The sequence below is a fragment of the Bos indicus x Bos taurus genome, chromosome 9, assembly GCF_003369695.1.
Source record: "Bos indicus x Bos taurus breed Angus x Brahman F1 hybrid chromosome 9, Bos_hybrid_MaternalHap_v2.0, whole genome shotgun sequence".
Lineage (NCBI taxonomy): Eukaryota > Metazoa > Chordata > Mammalia > Artiodactyla > Bovidae > Bos > Bos indicus x Bos taurus.
This window is the reverse complement of record NC_040084.1, coordinates 95,330,757-95,346,945: the sequence shown is the minus strand read 5'-3', so window position 1 is coordinate 95,346,945 and position 16,189 is coordinate 95,330,757. Positions and strand designations below refer to the sequence as shown.

Genomic DNA, 16,189 nt, shown 5'->3' with positions numbered 1-16,189 from the left:
CCCCACACACCAGCCTCGCAGTCCAGGCCCTGGTCCCCTCCCACATGAGCCCCGCAACAGTCTTCCAGGTGCATCTTCCTCTGCGGGTATCACAGCACCGTTAACATGCTACCCCGGCACAGAAGGCTTCCGTGGCTCCCACAGCCAACTCGACTCAGTTTAAACTCCTTGCTGTGGCTTTCGAGGGTCCCCCAAATCCTTCCCTAAATTCCTACCACCCCGCATGTATCCTACAAGAATAACTACCTCCCTGAGTCATCACAGCTGCTTTCTGAGGTAGGGACTATTAACGGTCCCATTTCGCAGATGAGAACACTCAGGCTGAGGCAGGTGACTTGTCCTGGATCTCAACGCAGAAGAAGTTAAAGTCGCTCAGTCGTGTCCGACTCTGCGACCCATGGACAGTACAGCCCACGGAATTCTCCAGGCCAGAATACTGGAGGGGGTAGCCTTTCCTGTCTCCAGGGGATCTTCCCACCCCAGGGATCTAACCCAGGTCTCCTGCATTGCAGGTGGATTCTTAACTGAGCAGAGGCAGAGTTCAAACACAAGCGTCAGACTCCAGGATTTAGGCCCTAAGTTCTATAAAGCTTCCCAACGAGGTTGAGCCAGCCGCCAGACAAACCCATCCATGTACTGCTCTCCCGATCTGAAACACTCTTTTCTCCCTGCTACCTGAATCTGACCCAGCATTCACGGCTCACCTCTGTGTCCCACCCTCTCCATGAAGCTTTCTCCTGCTTCTCCATCGCTTGCACTGGCTGCCCAGGCTATTAAACCACTACAGCACGTGTGGTCAGCACTACCGAGCTGAGAGCTTGAAAATAAAGCATCAATTAACTGCACAGACGCCAGAAAGACACACGGTACGCACTCAGAAAACATCTGTTCAACTCAACTTTTATTAGTTTTCTCCAGAGTGTTCATGCGGTTCCCTCCAGTTGGTGGTGAGAGGCGCGGGAGCAGGGAACCGACCGGCTCCTGTTTCCCCATGAACCCTGGCCGGGTCAAGTGCAGCCACAGATGAAGTCTTCTACCTCGATAAGCAGGGCAGGAAGACTTCCTACAAAACCCTGCTGGCTCATAACCATGTCTCTCTTCTTCTCTTGAGGGGACCCATACCTCAGTCTTCCTCTCTGGGTCCGTATATCTTTACACACTAAGGCATCTAACGCGCACACACACTCTCAAAAATCCTGGCTTCTAAGGAGCCACTCCAACCTTGTAAGACCTTTCCAGTGTGATGGAAAAGACTGTCACTTGGACTCTCTGGGTCCCTTCTAAATTAAACCTCAGTTTCACGGGTGATTTACGATATCACAGATATACTTCCTAGAGAACCTACAAACCCCTTTCTTAGAAAGCCAACACCCAAAATTGCAGCTTTAATCCCAATTAGCGAGCCCTGCCTCCCCTCCACCATGCGCATTCATCACGTTTCCCAGGGATGCTTCCAAGGAAGAGGTGTTTGTGGAGACATCCATTCCCAGGAGGAAAAAATGGCGGGACACCCGTCCTGCAGGGCTCTCCCGGGAGAGCACCCTCTTCACCTGACTGGGGCCCCTCGAGGCTGCTCCTGCCCATCCGCTCAGCTCTCACTCCCCAGGCAGGGCAGCCTGCTTCAGGGGCGAGTGCGCACACGGTCCTGCCTCAGCCCGGCTAGACCTGGCCTGGCGTGGGCGGAACGTCTCCACGCCGACCTCGGGTGGGCGCCTCGGGGGTGCAGCGCTGAGAGCCGGACCCCTGGCCTCCCACGGAGGCCCTGCAGTCTTCCCGCCTCGGGAATGGGCAGCTCCAACCGGGCTGCTGAGGCCAGAAACCTCTGGAGTCTTTTCCTCGCTCCCCACCGTCCACAAAACCCTCAAGATACACGAGACTCGGCCCTTCTCACTGTGCAGGAGGAGCCTCTGCCGGCTTCCCCAGGACGGCGCGGCCCCTGTCATCCTGCAAACCCCCCTCAGCTCCTACCGCCCCCTTCCCAGAGCTCTGCTCCCCCCATCCGCTCCCGTGGAAGCCAGACCTCCAGCGACTCCCGTGTCACTCACGGTGACAGCCAAGCACCTCAGGACTCTCGCGGGGCAAGCGTGTTACACGCCTGGGGGCGTGTCCGCTGGGACACGCGGCCGCGGAAGGGATCTTCAGGGTGGGGCGGAAGCACTACCCGCTGACTTTCCAGGAGCATCCTCTGCCCGCCTCCCACCCTGCTCCTCTGACGGTGAAACCAGCCCCCCGACAACAGAGGCTGAAAATGCTGGACTCTCCCCTTCCCAGCCTGCTTCTCTGCTGGCCTGGAGCCTGAGGAAAACCAGCCGGTCGCTGTCTGCCTTCAGTGCCCGTGACTGAGGGGAGGCACTGCCTGTCACCACGCCACATGTCAGAGGGTGGCTGCCGCCCACAGATTAGGATGCGGGAACAGAAATATGGAGACACACCCCGCCGCCTGGGTCCCCAGAACCATCAGATTAACCCTGGATGTTCCCGCCTCAAATTCCAGACCCACCCCGCCCCCCACCCCCCGGCCCGCTGTGTCAGCCACTTTTCATGAGGTTTTCTATCCGAATCGAAAGCTTCCTGCTGATACCCAAGCCCTAAAAACAAACTGAAACGAAAAGCAAAACTTCAAGGCAGTCATGGAGACGTGGAAACCTCCTAGTTCAAGGCACCTGGGCGGCCCTTTCTGACCATGAGACAGTCCCCAGCCGTCCCTGGTGCTGAGGCACTGCCGTCGAGGCCACCATCTGGCCCCTCCCTCCACCCTCCCGGACCGGACCCACCGAGGTCCTGGCTCCCAGGAGGCACCCACCAACTGGCTGCCCTGAGGAAGCAGCCATCTCCCCCTGCAGGACAGGGAGGGGGCGCACACGCCTGTCCCCGGATTTCCCTGTGGGTGACAACTGTCTGCAGCGCCCCCAAAACCCGCCCTGTGCTGTGCCTCACAAACGCCAGGTGTTTCCCTGGTTTCCCCCAGGTTCTCATTATTTTCCCTGCTACGTTAATTGTCAACGTGTAACTTCTTTCTCTAATGCGTTGGTGGCTCTGACCTTTGCCCTCGGTGTCAGTGATCTGGCCAAGGCGGTTCCCAGCAAAAGCCTGCCCTGGGGCACCCTCAGCCAGGGGACAAGCCCGGATCCCGTCAGGGCCGCCGGGCACTCCGGAGCAGCCTACGGCCAACGCTCCTTTGCCCGCTAAGCACTTCTCCTTCCCACACAGGCCTCATAAGAGTTAATAAAACAGCATTAGAAAGAAACCTCGGGGGAGGTGAGCACTCAATGAGCCTCTTTTATTGGCTGGAGCAGAAGGGCCAGGCAGTGGACAACACCTGAGCGAGCAGAGAACACGCTTCAGGGTGCGTCTCTCAGTGAGGCGGAGAGAGGGGTGGGGGGCAGGGAGCACCACGGCTTCTGCGGTGACAAGAGCCCACCGGGGGTGACCAGCACACAGCCGGGAGAAACAGCCACAGGAGCTGCAGGGGCTCAGAGTCACATTTTCTCCACATGAGAGCCAAAGCCAGCCCTGATGTATAGTCAGCCTGCAGACTTCTGTCCCAGAAGATGCCATCACGGATCCTGTCCAGCTCTGACGCATCTCCGTGACACCAAAGAATTACCTGTCTTTGCTCGGCTCATCGAGTCATGGTACAGCGGATAAATAAAGACTAAAGCCGCTTCAGGATTACAAACGCTGCTATTTGCTCACCGTATACCCAGGTTTCCCACTGTAGAATTAGAAATGCAGAATCTGGGCGGTGGAAAGGGATGCTCCATCTCTTGGGTAGTTCTCACGTTTCAGTTAAGATTTCATTTTTCTCACAATCTGTATCAAAAAGTGGTCTCATCTCCCAGGGCCCAAAGGGCCGGCCTGGTGCCTGTCAAGCTGGGTTCAAATTCTGGCTTCCCCACTTCCTAGGCAGACGCTGGGTGGGCAACCAGGCAACTTCTCGGGGCGTCAGTGTCCTCGTCCAAAAATCAGAGGTGGGCAGAATAATACCCACAGGGAGGGAGACAAAAATGGAACTCTCAGAAGAGTGTGGTAAGCACAGAGGAAGGACTCGACCGAGTTAGTTACGAATAGGAATGGTGGTGCTTGTGCCCTACCCTCTACTTTTTCTTAAAAAAAGAAACACAAAACAAAAAAAACTGTTTTCATCCTCCCGATGCCCCTGAAGATCCACTGTGTAATATCGCCCCTTCTCTGGATCAGAGAGCCCACCCAACTGCAGGAAACACATCAGGTATGTTCCCTAAGCACCTACCTGGGACCCAGTCAGGTCTCCCTGTGAGGCAGGTATCATCAGCCCAATTTATAGATGGGAGAGCAGAGGCTGGGGAGAGTATATACCCGCCAAAGTCCCAGTCAGCAGGACACGAGGTGGGATTTGAACCTACAAGGTTAGAAGTGGAAAGGAGACCCACCACTCTATGGTAGCCTCACCAAACTCCCCATTTTAAATGACCCACCATTTAATGGGGTTTGAGAAGGAGAATAAGAATTCTGAAATTTCTTTTTAAAAAACATTTTTATTTATTTGGCTGTGCGAGATCTTAGTTACCGCACTCGAACTCTTAGTCACAGCATGTAGAATCTAGTTCCCTGACAGAGGCCCCCTGTACTGGGAGAACAGAGTCCCAGTCACCGGACCACCAGGGAAGTCCCAAGAATTCTGAAATTTCAATCAACCAACTTGAATATATCACAAAAAAATTATCCTTATTCCAAAAGGCCATTGGGCAGATATTCAAGGCCCAACAATCTCAAAACGTATTCTGACGAACAATGTTCCAAGCTGCTCAGGGAGCCACGAATTCACATGTTATCCTTGCTTGCCAGGCCACACCCCCAGGGACACAGACCCAGGAGCGTGTTGGTCAGGTCATCGAATACCCTTTCCATGGCAAACTGAGCAAGGAAGCAGGCCCCGTGCTAGGCAGCCCCCAGCCCAGAGGTTAAGAACTGCAGGCTCTGGAGGCCAGCGGCCCGGGCTGGAAGGCCCTTGCCCCACTGACCAGCAGGGTGGTTTGAGGTGAACCACTTCACCTTCTGGAGCCCCTAATTCCTGAACTGTAAAATTCAGGAAACTGAGGGACCCTGCTACCATGGGCTGCTGTGATGACGAGGTGAGTTACGAGGGGGAACTTTGCGAGTGCTCGGTCGGGGCCAGCTGTGACTGAAGCCGGGTGCATGAGCCCAAGACCGTGGGCCCTGGGGCCCACTGGGCTTTTGTCCTCCGTGGCCTGGAGAAACTCGCCTGGACTTCCCTGCGCCCCAGTGTCCCCATCTGGAAAACTGGGATAAGAGAAACCTCTCGACAGCAAGGGAGGCGATGAGGGTTACGTGGCATGACAAATATGAAGCGCCACACGAGCACCTGACCCACAGTAAACGCCTGTCATCTCTCGTTAGTCCAGAGACGCTTCCGGTTCAGAAAGGAGACCATCCTAAGGGACGCAAATCTAAACAGCTCTACAGCTGAACAAACAGGACACCCACCCAGGTCTGCTGTCCCCTAGGGCCCCAGGACACTCAGAAGACCTGGGACACAGCCACCACCGCAGGGCTCCCCTGTGCCACCCGCTTGCTGCTGCAGAAGTCTGAATAACACATTTTTTTTCTACGCTTAAATGCACCCAGGCGGAAGGAGACTTGCAAAATACACTCTTCAAAAACTGGCCATAAATGCCAATTGAGACACACACAAGGGGCGACCTGATGGAAACCATCAGAGAAATGGCCTGCGTCAGAGCAAAGCAACAAATGAACCTGAGAAATCTCAGCCACAGGTGTTCCTGTTAGTCATTTTTAGCAATAAATTGAGACACTCCCTCCCCTGTCCCGCACTTAACTCCCAGCACCTCTCGCTTCCCTAGTACTACCAGAAAAGGAATGTGTTTGCAGGAAACTTAAGCATAAAGCTTTAAGAACTGGGAACACTTTTTTTCTGACTGGTTCTGATGGCAACCTCTCCTGACCTTTTAAAAAGAATAGGCTGGGACGCACCTGAGCAGAGGGGTCAGGGCAACAGCCCCACGTGAGTGCGCCCAGCCCGGAAGCCTGCTGCAACCGCTCTGCTCGCTCCCAGTCTCCCTAGCCGGTTCTTGCTCCTGGCTTCTCTTCCTGCCCCTGTCCCTTCTCACCTGTGGTGCCGTGGGTTCCTCGTCACATGTACCAAGAGCAGTCTGACCCCACCAGGCACTGGAGTCCTGTACGTGCTTTAGATTTCCGGGCTTTTTTGGAGGGTAGGATTTTTTTTTTTTTTGCAAGTTGCTTTATTTGCAATGCCAACTTTAAAAGTCACTAAACTAAAATTAACTGGACAATAAACTAGGTAGAAATTGCTTTACAAAAAGGGAAAGCCCAAAATGCCACTTTCCATAGGGACCCCAAAGTTCAATTTTATTCAGAGCAAAGAAAAGGAACTTTTGATCATTAGAAGAAACTGGGCCGCAAGGTTGGGAACTGTACTGAAACTACACGGGCGATGAGACAACGTCCTGCTAATACAGCTGACTTGCTGCTGCATTCGCTGCCTGTTTTTTCTAATGTTAATTATAAACAAACCAATGCAACTGGTATTTGGAATAATCCTTACAGTGTTACGGCTTCCGACGTGAAAGTCCACTTCTCCTCACACCACTGGTTCTCTTGGCATACCTGGGCTTCCCCTTCTTGAGTAAGTCATTTCTGACATTGAATGTCTTTCGCATCTCCTCAGTTTTCCCCTTGATCATATTAGCAAGTCTTGCAGGTAACATCAAGCAAACCTTTAATGTCTAAGTAGTTTGCTGCCAATATAAGCTCAAAGAGTGTCCCTTGGTCAACTTTCAGGAATGCTTGATCCCAAACAGGTATATCATCTGCTCATTTTCCTTTGTTCTCATCATCCTCAGGAGGAGGAGGGTCATCCTTGTGGTGGGCGCACCACTGAACGACCTTTTCTAATATTGCGGCATTAACATTTGTCAAGGGGACTGGATCATCATCTCCTTCATCACCCATTCCCAAATCTTCCAACGTAGTCTCGATGGTCACAGACTGTTTTGCGATTTCAATATCAACTTTGAATATCTCTCCATCAGAACTCTGTAACTTAATGGAAGGCATGGTGTCAGGTCTCAAGGAGATGGAGGGCCGAAGGCTGAAGTCGGCAGGCTGGCGGCGTCAAACAGCAAAACTGAAAGGCAGAGAGCAAGGCCAATACAGGCGGAAAGTAGGATTTTTATTTGTTGCCAAAGACGTTTTCCTCATTTTCAGGTCTGTACCGTTCTCAGCATTGGACGGTGGTGGCCAGCTGACCTCTGTATAAGCAATCCTGGGCCCCCTGCTCGACAGGACAGCATCTGGTGGCCGACCCTCTGCAGGAGAGCGACTCTTAAGACTCGGGCTGCCGCGCTGTGCAGGCCCAAAGAGATTTGGTACGTGAGGACCTCAACATGCTCCTTGTCACTAGGCCACAGGGTCACAATTTCACAGTGTTCTCAGAAGTGCTGTTCACATAACTGGACTTGCCTCGTGGTTCAGATGGAAAAGAATCTGCCTGCAGTGCATGAGATGTGGGTTCGATCCCTGGGTCGGGAAGATCCCCTGGAGGAAGAAATGGCAACCCAGTCCAATATTCTTGCCTGGGAAATCCCATGGACAGAGGAGCCTGGCAGGTTACAGTCCAAGGGGTTACAGAGAGTTGGACAGGACTGAGCAACTAACACTTTCACTTCTCACTTCACAAATGAATGTTGCCCCCAGAGTTGGGCAGAGGCAGTACCGCTATCCTACCTCCCTCTGGGGTTTAAGTAAAAGGAAGACCTTTCAAAGACCGTCTGGGCCTGATACTTTATGCAAGTCAGGTTTCCCATGTTGAGCTAAAGTGATCAGGTCAGAAACTTCTACACAAGTAGGAGGAAAAACCTATCCTTGCAACACATGTGTTTGCATTCAGGCAACACGCCCAGATCCTGCGTCTCTGTGTCCACAGAGAAATGAGCAAAAGTGCGCTGCAAACCTTTCAGCCTCTAAAACCTCAGACACAGAGAGACGCTCTCACAGTCCCCTCTCAGGGCAGCCTTTGATTGTGGGGACCTGCCCTCCTCACCTCCCATCACAGACGCTGCTCCCCACCCCAGAGACACAGGGACCCCCTTCTCGCCACCGTTTGCGACTCAAATACTAAAACTTCTTTCAAATTCTCTCTCCTTCTTTTCCAGATGTCCCCTGAGGAACACCCAGGTGACTCTGTGGCGTCAACTGCAAGCTTCAGGGACGGCGTCTGTGAGGCCATGAACAGGTTTTCTTACTCATTAAAACCCCTTCACTTCACAGAAGTAATAAGCCTGAAGTCAGCAGACTGTAAAACTCGTAAGCCTCCTGTCCCCCACATCTAAAGAGGCTTGCGGCGGTCTCCCAACGTGGCAGCATCATCAAAGAGCCCACGGAGCGCCCCGCCCTCTACCTGGCGCTTGGACAGAAAGCAGGGATGAACAGGGCCTCGGCCCGGGGCAGGGGGTCACCCCCTTTGCAGGGGGTCACCGCCTTTGCAGCAGGAAGGCCGGGCAGGGGCACCAGTTGGGGGACAAGGCACTTCTCAGCCATCTCCATAGCGCTGCGCTGGGGAAAGACGGGGTCACCCGGCTCCCCGGGGCGAGCAGGGCCTTCCTGCGCTGCGCTCGGCCGAGTCCCGCCCTGGAACCCTGACCCCATCTCCGACGCCAACTCCAGCCGGGCAGGCGGGCCCGTAGAGCGGCCCCTGCGCCGAGTGCCCGGCACGAAGCGCGGGCGGCACGCCCTCCCCGGGCCCCCGGGGTCCACGTGGGCGGGGGTCCCGCGGCCGGCCTCCCGGAGCCGGACGGAGGAGCCCCAACTCCGGGCCCGGGGGGACCCAGGGACTCCCCGCCCCGCACCCACCGCCCCCCTCGCCCGGGCCGGCACTCACGGTTCCATCGCGGCGGCGCGGCCCTCGGCGCCGGGCGGGGTCGGGGCGCTCACTGCGGCCGCGGCAGGCGGAGCCGGAGGGACAGCGGCCCGGGGAGCGCCGGCTCCCGGAGACTCGCCGAGCGCGACGCGCGGCCTGGTCACGTGCGCGGAAGCGGCTCGCCGCGGGGAGGGGCCGCGCCGGGGAGGGGGAGGGGTGCAGGGCTGGGGAAGGGACAGGGGTCCGGGTGAGAGGGGCCGGGCCCGGGAAGGGGGCGCAGGCCGGTGGACGGGTGGGCAGCCCTGGCAGGCCTAGCTTCCAGGCCGCTGGGGAGGGCCCCCGCGGCGCGACCACCTCCCCTGAGCCCCTCGAGCGCCGAGGCCGGCCCCTGGGTAGGAGGGGTGGAGGGGGGTGTCCGACACGGGTTCACAATAGAATGAATGAAGGACTTGACTCTTACCCCTTGCGCCCAGCGGAGGGGACAGCGCGTTAGTTCAGCCACCCTTTCCTTCCAGAGCGTCTCCATCTCAGCGTGAGAACGGCCGTGGGAGTCCAGGAATGCCCGCGGTTGTCTGAAAGGTGTCTGCAGACACCGATGCCTGTGTGGTAAGTCGCTTCGGTCCTGTCTGACTCTGTGCGACCCCAGGGACTGTAGCCCACCAGGCTCCTCTGTCCATGGGGAGTCTCCAGGCAGGAATTCTGGAGTGGGTTGCCATGCCCTCCCGCATAGGTGTCTGCATTTTTCTGGCGAGGGGGTCTGTAACTTTCCATTTTCACAAAGAGGTTTGTGACCCCGAAGATGTTAAAAACTGGGGCAAACCTCTGACACACCCAAGTGAAGAGGACAGGGGAGCTTTTCTGGTAGCTTCTCCCACAAACCTTTTCTGAACTACGACTACCAGAGCGTGCACGTTTTCTGTCCCAGGACAAGCACTCTCAGGAGGGATGTGTGTGGGTCCCACCTCCCACAGAGCTGACAGCCTGACCCTGCAGGTCACCGTTCTGCTAAGGCGCCCGGACAGGAGCAAGTGTTCAGAAACATCGCAGTCTGAGTTGCTTCTACACAGTGTGGAGACATGAGCTGACCAAAAGCACTTTCTAGATTTAGCATCTTGCCTCACGGTTCTAAAGTTCTGAAATCAAGAACAGATGAAGATATTTCCAGACCCTCTTTGGAGCACTGGTTGAAATGTCCCCTGAAGGTCCTGAAATGTTGCTGGGGGCCGATTTAAACGAGGGAAAATGAAAGACTCCAGCTGCCTTCCTTGTGCGTTTCTCATTCGCTCACTAAGCTGTTGACTAGCTTGAAGATACCAACATGAACACCCAGCCCCTGCCCTCATCAAACTTAGAGGCACAGGTATTAACAGTTACCAAAGAGAAGTGTGAGGAGCACCTACAGTCAGCGGGGGTGGGGGTGGGGTGGAAGAGAATGCATGGTGTCCAGCCTCATGGGGTGAAGGTTAGAAAGCTGGGGTGGGGTCGGGGTTACCAGACAAAGCAACAGCCTGAATCCTGGTAATTAGGACAAGAAATTCCATTCACACTCTGAATCTGAAACTGCGATTCCTAAAGGAATAACAAAAGACTATCTCCCGAATTCTTTTCATACACTCTCAGAGGGACAGGGTTCTTCCTGACAAGACCAGGAAATGTGAAGGCGGCGTAGCTGCAGGGACTGGTGGGGCAGCAGTGTCTAAAGGGGGCAGCTGCCACTCAACGCTTTGAAGAGTTTGACTTCAAATGAGAGTTTTCAGGTGACAGCCTTCCGATTCCAAAACGTTGCAAACTTGTTCAAAAAAATATTCTAATCTCTGAGGATGAAACCAAACACGTTGGTGGCTGCATTTGCCCAGAGACAGCTGGCTTTGAGCTCTCAGTTGCAGCCAGGCTTATCGGGTATAGAAATGCCTGCTTGGAGGACTGGGCCAGCAACCTCACCTCCCCGAGACATCCCCACAGACCCCCTGCTCTCTTCCGATGACTCCAGGTCTTAAAAGAGTTGACATCTTTGAGGCCCACACTGCCTCCTGGTAACTTCTCCAGGAAGTGGTCCTCCCTTGAGCTGTGGCCCTGCGTCACTTCCATCCTTCTCATCCTCACTCATCTGTTCTTCCAACCTTAACTGAGTGCTCAGTGGGGGCCCGGCATGCTTCTCAGCTCTGGAAACAAGGCAGAATCCATGGGCAAGTCACCGTCCTCCTGGGACTAACCTTCTAGTGGGACACAGCTGAACAACCAAACAATTACATCGTTAGCACTGTGATGGGAGAGGAAATGGAAGGGTGCTGTGATGGTGTCTGTGGCCAAGGGAGCCATGTGCCGGGGTTTGTAGGAAGCTGGTCTGTTGCTTAGCCATCCCTCACATCCCTCCACATCCTCCTCCAGGTCCCCCTCCTCCGAGCATGCTGCTGTTGGGCACCTCCCTCGTTAAGCTCAGAATGAACACGCTGCAGCTGAGTCTGTGTCAGCCTGAGAGTAAGCACGTGGGCAGCTTCCACCCCTTGGGTCCAGTACTCCATTCTCAGGTTGTCCCCTCCGCTCTCTGCTCAGGTTCATGCTCTCCAATGAGAATAACCAGCAATTGCTGAGCACCTGCAAAGCCTAAGGCCTGTAAATTCTCTTAACAGCTTGATGAATTACCAGTGGTCATCATCCTCATTTATAGACAGGAAACAGGCCTGAAGAGGTGAAGTGCTTTTTCTCAGCAACTGTTAGAAAGAACCCAGGAAGACCTGACCCCAGCGTGGGACCTCCAGTGTTGGTGTCTCATGCATTATTGAATGTGGCAGGGATGCAGCGTGACCAGCTGAGGCCGGATGCAAATGGGCCACCAGCTAGAGTCTCTCTAACCACAGAGACACTCTGATGCAAATGAGCCCCCAGCTGGAGTCTCTCTAACCACAGAGACAGCCCACATTTGTCAACCTTGTTCTTATTTTAAAACCTTCTAAAATCCAGCTGTAGTATATCCACAGTATTCCCCAGTAATCCTATTTAATTTGGAAATTTGACCCATGGGAAAATGAGTATGTATGTATTTGAAACCCTGCTCTGCTATGCTAGGTCGCTTCAGTGGTGTCTGAATCTTTGCGACCCTACAGACCGTAGCCTGCCAGGCTTCTCTATCTGTGGGATCCTCCAGGGAAGGATACTGGAGTAGGTTGTCCTCACCTCCAGGGAATCTTCTGGACCCAGAGATCGAGCCTGTTTCTCTTGGTTCTCCACCGCTAGCGCCACCTGGGAAGCTCATCTGACACCCTGCCTTGCTGATCTGGGTCAAGAATATCCTTTGGAGAAGGGAATGACAGTCCACTCCAGTATTCTTGCCTGGAGAATCCCATGGACAGAGGAGCCTGGCAGGCTGCAGTCCATGGAACTGCAAAGAGTCGGACACGACTGAGCGACTAACACTCCTACTAATACTACCTGCTTCAAAAAGGATCTCGATGTCATGAATAAGATTGGTCTGATACCACTTATTCTTAAAAAACCCTACTCAGACCTGATGTTCCATTTCCTAACGGTCAGTGAACCATTTCTTTTAAATAATCTCCTTCTAGAATAGGACCGGAGTCAAGCCCACCAGCCTGCAGCATGCTGACTCCCACTCACGGCTGTTTTTCAGAGCTCAAAGCAACAACTCAAGAGGCCCATCTGCAGAAGCTGTGCTACCCCAGGAAATCAGCTATCTGCTCCAAGGGATGCAACTCATTTCCCAGCTTAGCAAGGGACGTTTGTCTAGCATTTTGTACATACTCTGTCATGGTTTCCTGGACTTTTTGGTTAACAATAACCAGTGACAGCTAACACTGAGTATTCATGCTCTAAGTGGGCCCCCAGTTCAGGAAAAGAAACGGTGTAGTCCAATTCCTCCTAACCTACTGTCTTAGCTCAGGCTGCCTCAACAAAATGCAGAGTGACTGGCTTATGCAATAGAAGTCTATTTCCTCACACTGCATGCGTGTGTGTTCAGTCGCTTTAGTCGTGGGCGACTCTTTGGGACCCCATGGACTGTAGCCCCCTGCCAGACTCCCCTGTCCATGGGACTCTCTAGGCAAGAATACTGGAGTGGGTTGCCATGCCCTTCTCCAAGGTTTCCTCACCTTCTAGAGGCTAAAAGTCCCAGATCCAGGTTCTGGCCAATTTAGTTTCTGATGAGGGCTCTTCCTGGCTTGCAGACAGCCACCCTCCTGCTGTGTCCTCACACGACCCTTCCCTGGTGCAGGGTCTCTCCTGTCCCTTCTCACAGGACACAGTCTTGTCAGACCAGGGCCCACCTTCATGACTTCTGTTGTCGCTCAGTTGTGTCCGACTCTCTGTGACCTCATGGACTGTAGCCCACCAGGCTCTTCTGTCCATGGGATTCTCCAGGCAGGAATAATGGAATGGGTTGCCGTTTCCTTCCTCAGGGGATCTTCCTGACCCAGGGATCGAACCTGCATCTCCTGCATTGCAGGCGGCTGCTTTACCACTGAGGCTCACTTAACTTTTAATTACATCCTTACTCCTAATACAGCCATGCTGGGGATTGAGACTTCAACCTAGAAACTTGGAGGGGGTACAGATATTTGTTCTCTAACCCTCCTGAAGCCGTGAAATTAAAAGACTCTTGTCCCTTGGAAGAAAAACTATGACCAACCTAGACACCATATTAAAAAGCAGAGACATTACTTTACCAACACAGGTCCATCTAGTCAAAGCTATGGTTTTTCCAGTAGTCGTGTATGGATGTGAGAGTTGGACCATAAAGAAAGCTGAGCACCAAAGAATTGATGCTTTTGAACTGTGGTGCTGGAGAAGACTCTTGAGAGTCCCTTGCACTGTAAAGAGATCCAACAAGTCCATCCTAAAGGAAATTAGTCCTGAATATTCCTTGGAAGGACTGATGCTGAAGCTGAAACTCCAATACTGTGGGCACCTGATGCAAAGAACTGACTCATTGGAAAAGACCCTGATGCTGGGAAAGACTGAAGGCAGGAGGAGAAGGGGATGACAGAGGATGAGATGGTTGGATGGCATCACCAACTCAATGGACATGAGTTTGAGTAAACTCCGGGAGTTGGTGATAGACAGGGAAGCCTGGCATGCTGCAGCTCATGGGGTCACAAAGAGTCGGACACGACTGAGCAACTGAACTGAACCCTCCTAAGTGGCAGATTTCTTGAAAATTTTTTCTGACCTAGATAATACAGAGAATATGGAAGAATTAATTCCATGCCAGCAACTTGGTAAATGCCTACTCTTTGTTCCAAGGCAGGAAAACCTCAGCCTTAAGTCTTCCTTAAGCACGATGACAGTTGATGACGGTTGATGTTTAGCAACACCTCTTGGCCTGTGGCCTGACAGCTCCTGAACAGCCCTGTGCTGCTGACTTATCTTCCCTGCAACAAGCAGAGGTACTTGCACGAGCCGCTCAGTTGTCTCCCCTGCTGCCTTCCCAGGACTGCCCCGCCCCATCATTTGTAGGCGGGAGCAGACTTCCCAGCCCTCTTGTTGCATCACGTGTGGGTGCTTCCTTCTCAATGTCTTCTCTACTCCTAAGAACTGACAATTAGAAGCAAGGGTCTAACTCTTTGGTTCAAATGCTTTCTCTTGTTTATCAAGTTTAGTAATGCCGGGAGCGAGCTTCCCAGGTGGCTCAGTGGTTTAAAAAAAAAAAAATCTGCCTGCCAATGCAGAAGACCTGGATTTGATCCCTGGTCTGGGAATATCCCATGGAGAAGGAAATGGCAACCCACTCCAGTATTCTTGCCAGGAAGATCCATGGACAGAGGAGCCTGGTGGGCTCCTAAGAGTCCATGGGGTCACAAAAGAGTCAGACAAAGCAACTAAACAACAATAACACCAGGAGCACAGAAGTTCTGCCTGGCACTAATGGACAATATGAGGCTATTGTTTTTGTTGTCTTATTATAATTGTACTTGTTCCCAGGTTTCATTGCTGTATGACAAACTACCCTAACCTGAAGTAACTCTGTTGGTTTCCTATCGCCACAGAACAAATTACCCAGGGCTTTGTGGCTTGAAACAGCATCTATTATGTCTCAGTCTCTGGGGGTAGGGAATTCCGGGTGCAGCTTAGCTGGGTCCTCGGGCTCAGGCTCCCTCACAGGCTGCAGTCAAGGTGTCAGCGGTGACGGAAGCCTTCTCAAGGCTCAACTGGGGAAGGATCTGCCTCCAGGCTCACAATGTGATTGTTGGCAAGATCTGGAGGTCACGCTCAGTTCCTTGTCACTGGGGCTCCCCACAGGACAGCTTACGACGTGGTAGCTTTGTGTCCCCCGACTGAGCAAGTGAGGAGAATCAGAGTGAGAGGGCAACGGAGGTCAGTCTTCTGTCACCTAATCTCACAAGCAGGATCCTACCACCTTTGCTCTGATCCTTCCGTTATCAGCAGATCACAGGTCCACCCTGCACTCACAGGGTGGGGAGCTTGCCAGGGCGTAGGGGGCAGTGGGAGCCATCGCAGACGGCGCCTCCTACGGTGACTTGAGACAGCAGTTGGTTCTCTCTTGCGGTTCTCTGTTGACTGAGCTCAGCTGGGCGGTGCTTGCTGGTGGTCTCCCTTGATAATGCACTCAGATGACATCTGGGGCTGTAGTCATATGATGGCTCATCTTCGCTCTGCTGGAGGCATGTCTGGTGCCTGAGCTAGGCTGGCTGGAAAGCTGGGGGCTGGCCAGGCAGTGTTCCTTCCTCCCTGTGGCTTCTCCATGTGGCTGGCTTGGGCCCCTCACGGTCTCAGGGAAGCCGGACTTCACACATGGTGGTTGGTTTCTCCTGGGACAGATGCTCTAAGACACCTAAGCTGAAGCTGCAGGGCTGCAGTGACCTACTCTCAGGCGTCATTCAGCATCTCTACCACCACGTTCTATTGGTGAAAAGAGAGCCAGAGCCTGCCTGGGTCCCAGGGCAAAGGACAACAAAAGAGCATGAATCCTGGGAAGAGAGGCTCTTTGGGGTACCATCTTTGGAGTTTAGCTACCATAGTCTTAAAGTCCACAAACAAACATGTTTGCTTCAACTCTTTTCTTCATCTCAAAAGGTAAGATAACTGTACACAGAACCTTCAGACTCACTTTTAAGTTTCCTACCATGCTAAAGAGTTTACATGTATTATCTCATTCTCTCCTCTAAGAGACCATTAAAACAAATGCACTCTCTTGCCTCAGTACCTGTTGGTATTTGCAAAAATGAAGACTAGTGAGTCTGCTGGGGCCCAGTCCTGATCCCACACATGCAGCTCAGCACAGCCCTGACTCAGGGCCCCCAGGTGCCCCTGCTTACG

The 16,189-nt window shown here is 53.4% G+C and overlaps 1 protein-coding gene, 1 long non-coding RNA gene and 1 pseudogene across 4 annotated transcripts in view; 1 reads left to right on the top strand and 2 right to left on the bottom strand.

Moving 5' to 3' along the window:
- The window catches only part of TMEM181 (transmembrane protein 181), a 66,457-nt gene that overhangs the window by 36,696 nt on the left and 13,572 nt on the right, over positions 1-16,189 (bottom strand). The gene's annotated exons all lie outside the window — the stretch shown is intronic.
- On the bottom strand, positions 6,364-9,050 carry LOC113898623 (annotated as a pseudogene).
- Positions 7,649-10,163, top strand: LOC113898626. 3 transcript variants are annotated; one of them, XR_003512690.1, is made up of 3 exons: positions 7,649-8,275; positions 9,415-9,505; positions 9,825-10,163. It is a non-coding gene; the product is annotated as an uncharacterized LOC113898626 (long non-coding RNA). The 3 variants fall into 3 exon arrangements; XR_003512691.1 differs by lacking the exon at positions 7,649-8,275 and adding an exon at positions 9,151-9,291; XR_003512689.1 differs by lacking the exon at positions 7,649-8,275 and having other exon boundaries at positions 9,158-9,505.